This window comes from Berghia stephanieae, chromosome 1 (genome assembly GCF_034508935.2).
Source record: "Berghia stephanieae isolate SIO BIC M18660-M18661 chromosome 1, UCSD_Bste_1.3, whole genome shotgun sequence".
Lineage (NCBI taxonomy): Eukaryota > Metazoa > Mollusca > Gastropoda > Nudibranchia > Aeolidiidae > Berghia > Berghia stephanieae.
Genome location: NC_088360.1, coordinates 24,724,218 through 24,729,204, shown reverse-complemented (window position 1 = coordinate 24,729,204; position 4,987 = coordinate 24,724,218).

Below are 4,987 nucleotides of genomic sequence, written 5' to 3'. Positions count from 1 at the left end.
ATATATATATATATATATATATATATATATATATATATATATATATATATATATTATATGTATGTATATTTGGTCGCATCTTTGTGAACCATGACTTGTTGCAACGTCATATTAATCCAGATGATTTACATATTCATTTGTAGAGGTTATATACATTTTATTGATTTTATACACATTTGGAAAGTAAATATTATCTACCATTTTGGGTATAGTCTTTCTCTCCTTTTACATATGAAATGTAATAAATTATGAACATTATATCTAGCACACGATATTTCTTTTGTCAACAGAATACACAACGTATCTGGTTTGATTTGTAGCCAAAGTAAAACATCTTTGTTAAGTTTTGTAATTTGTTTTTCGAAAACAAAATGTTAATGCCATCCTGACAGATTGGAAAATAAAATCTTCCTTCATTGATGACTCTCTTTTGTTTTTTAAAAAATGATTTCGTTTCATCATTTAAATAAGTTTTGCATCTGGAAAGAAAAGTGAATTTTAATATTTCATTGATATTCATTCCATTTTGGGCTGTTCATTTACTTTTGTTTTGGATTCAGATTATTAATATTTACATTAAAAAATTGTTTTGGTGAAAATTAGTTTTTTTCAATAAGTTGCCATGGCGGAATTACATACCCACAATTCATTTCTTTTTGGTTCCTATAGTTTTTTGTTTTTAAAAAAAAATTTCATCCAATAGCCTGTGATATTTTACTTTTTTATTGCAGTATTGAATTTCGACAGCTTTTTCATGTCATCAAGTTTAATTTAGCAGGGTTTTTTGTTGTTGTTTGTTTTGTTTTTCTTTAAAGTTTTTAGTTGGATTATTCATTTGAATAAACAGAGCCTCGCATATCTTAACGTGCAATGTTAAATTGTTATAAACATCCCATTTTCATGTCTTACTATTTCATCTGCCTTCTATTGCTTTTTTATGTTTTGTTTTTGTTTTAAATGCCTGATTCCAGTACATTTGATATCAATGTTGAAAACAGGCTTCTTTCTTTGTTTTTTTTTTTGGGCTATTCTATTGGTTACTTTATCACTCTCAATGTTTAAATTGTGCCACTTTCTGTATTTCTCACTCTCTCTCTCTCTCTCTCTCTCTCTCTCTCTCTCTCTCTCTCTCTCTCCTCTCTCTCTCTCTCTCTCTCTCTCTCTCTCTCTCTCTCTCTCTCTCTCTCTCTCTCTCTCTCTCTCTCTCTCTCTCTCTCTCTCTCTCTCTCTCTCTCTCTCTCTCTCTCATGACCTCTCTCTCTCACGACTTCTCTCTCTATCTCTTTTTTCCATCTCTTATTTATCGTATAATTTATTAATTTGCTTTTCATTGTTTTTATCATCAACATTAATATAGTTATTTTTTACTTAAATTTTATACATATAGATTCTTACATCATTTACTATTACTACCCGTGTATATTGTTCCAGGAGAATGATAAATTTATGTGGAGAAAACCTTACACGAGCATCAATTCATTTATTCATTGATATAAATTTAGCAAATAAATGAAATTTCCTTTGTTTATCCCCAAAGGGGAAATTTGTATTTAGGTTTATTCCAAATGAAGATATTGGAATAACTCGGGCATAAGCCACAGTGCAACACTGCGACGTGAGCTCGGGTGAGGCGACTTGGCTCAAGGCGATGCAGTGCGGCAGGCAGTTGAACCTCTTTAGCTTCTGCGTACAATTTTGTGACCTATTTAAGACAATAATGTTAAGAAAGAATAGAAACAGATCATTACACTTTTTATTGCCGCTGAAATGCAAGCTCAAGTCGTATTGAAGAGTAGATTGTACTGGACAATTTCGGAAAAAAGAAATGGAAGGAATTTGCTATTGATGGAGTATCAAACATGTCTCAAATATCTGTCTTCAAGCATACTATTTAAAAAAAGAAAGGCTGCAATTAAAAACATGCCATCTGCAACTATATCTATCATTACATTTTCATGATCAACGAAATATGGACATAGTCATTTTAAATATCCTCAAAAAAATTTAGGAACAGGCGCTGGTGCAAGATAAAAATCTGAAAGGTGTGTTTGGAAAATTGCCACTTTTTTTTCAGATTTTTATCTATTGAATTAGTTATTATATCATAAATCATCATGCTAGTATATAGTTAAGATTCTTATTTTTAAAATAATAATTAGCAATCTTTAGACGGGTGTTGTGTAATCCTAGTCAAACAAATGTTCTCAAAAAAGAAGTCTTGAGAAAATTAATCATTATATCATCGGACAAAAATGAATATAAAACAGTTCCTAAAAAAAAGAACAAAAAAACCTAACACAGAACGTTTTAGGCCCAAAACCATTTTTCAGCCAATAACAAAAACAATGTCAACAGAATACTTCATGTAAAATCTGGATTGATGAACCCTTTCTACATTGTCCAGATTGTGCAGCAAAGCAATTTTTATGGCTCGTTTCATGCAACAGAAACTCGGCAAAACTTCCCAACGGCGAGGGCTTGATGGACTATATTTCCTGCTGCTTGTTCAGTTTAGATTTTGCCCTGTATTGCATCTCATTCTTGAACATTGAAGATCTGGCAAATAGTAATTTTAATCATGTATTTCTCATGTTTTTTTTGTTTTTTTTTTAAATTTTGTTTTTCCCCTTCGTGTGCGACATCCATGCTTTTTAGTTTTAGACATCCTGTACTAATTTAGTCTTATTCCCAATTTAGCTATCGGTTTAGTAGAATCCATTTAATTGAAGGTCTTGAGTGAGGATAAATAACAGATTGTTTGCCAAAATGATCGGTTTTAAATTGAGAATCTATTGAGGCGGGCAAATTTGATCATTCAAAGGCACTTAAACGTCTATTTTGCTCAGCAGCGTGCAATTTAAATGATTTAAGTTAACACGTTTTAAACATTTAATTTATTTTTTATTTATTTATTAATTAATTATTTTTTTTTAGTTGGTGTGTAGATGTTGTATTTTGAATTTGCTTTATGTGGATTGTTAGAAATTTGAGTTATTTCCCCTTATTGTGTGGTCAGTTGACTTTGGTACAACAAAAACAGTAGTGATCCATCTTCTTATGCAGTATTAAGTTGACAAGGTTAGTTAGTTAGGAGAAAGTGGCACTTTGAGGCTGTAAAGAGATGTTTTAATCATTTGGAAAATTCTATCATCCATCCAAGTAAAGGCAATTTACATCACATTTTTGTACCAAAATTAACTATTCTTTGGCTATTTTATCTGGGTGGGGCTCCTGATCTCCCATAGTGGGCAGGGAGGTACATACTGTGTCTTCTATCCCCTTATGTCTATTTTCAAACTTTCAGTCCGTCTTTGTCTTGGAATGAGATTACTTGGTTTTGTCCTGGCCCTGGCCGGAGTCCTAGCTGGGAGGGAAACAGTCAAATGCATAGTTGTTGTTTTGGGAGATGATCTTTTTTTCCTTGTAAATCATCTCTCTGTTATGTATTATTATATTTGTTATTCTGAATTTATAATGTAAACATTTGAGTGTATTCCTCTTTGTTGGATTTTGTGCTTGTGTCCGGATGAGACTTATAGGTTATCTCAAACTAAGTACTTTGATAGTATGCTCTTGGAATCTACATCTGATCCCTATTTGTTCCCAGTTCCCCTATGTCTTACTTTTTCTTGGGTGTTTTATTTATAATTCTAGAACTTTTTACTATCCCATTTTCTTCCTTTTTACTGGCGCTGATATAACCTAAATGTGTTGCAAGCGCCGTAAAACCCTTAAAAAGAAAGAAAGAAAAGATGAATGGGGTCATATTCTAAAATGTGATGATAAAAATAGTTATTAAACTCTGATATACAGTCTCTTTAAACTGAGTCCAAAAAGTTGCCATTGTATATTGAGAAGAATAATGAATTAGACACTGAAGACGGATGACAACACCATTGTCTCTCATCTCTCGTTCGTCTTCAGTGTCCCCTTGTGTTTTGTTAACAAGAACCCCGAAACATTCACATCATTTGTCTTCGTGAATTAAAGTAAAGGTTCTATTCTAGTTTATTATTGATATTTACATCATTCAGTTTGAAGCTGAGAAATAGTTCAACTAGATATAGATGTAAGTTGAAAATTTAATCACATCAATGAAACAGAAAACAATTTTAGGTACACAGCGTGCCGAAACATCAATGGTTTTTTTAAAAAAAATTTCTTTAGAGATTATCTTCTCTTTTTGGATATGTAAAGAATAAACATAATAAACATAAAGGATATGCCATCTGAATGGATTGTGACCAATCATTTCAAAATGATGTTATGTCAGGGGGCGGGGTGGGGAGGGGAGGGGTTTGTGTGAACCTGGTGCTTAAAATTGAATATCAATTTCTTATCCCCAATTTTATGTCCGTCGACTCCAATCACAACTTTCTTCATCAGATATGGTCCGACATAATACTAAAGGGTTTTGATTGGTCACATTTGTGAATCATCATTTCAAAACGGTGTTGTGCCGGACTCGTCCACTGGCCAAAAAGCGATTTTTTAAAGGTAAAAATAACCAGAAAATGTACGATTTTTTAGTCTTTGTCACTTTAAGAAAATTTTTATATATTGTCAAACATATAAAATAGGGAACAAAAATGTGATGTCAAAGAAACTGGTTCCTATCTCATTGGAAGTGTAAAACACTCTTCCGAAGGACTATATACATACGTTGTGTAATTGATCTTCTGGTTTCAGAGTGATGCATCTTATTTTCTTATCTAAATCTATGCCTGTCATCAATAAAGATCACCAATCCTGACTCTTTTACATCCCATAATCCTCTATATCCTGCTACTAAAAGAGTTATACCACCTTATGATTCAATACGTAACCTATTCATTATTCGTAGTCTGAAGGACTGGTTACATACACACTTATATGGTTTTTGGAACCTGGAAAGAAGGCGAGACATCACAAATCTTCTGCTTATTAGCCTAAATTTCACATCTTTGATGATAAAATCAATTTTTATACTGAATAGAGACGATGGGTC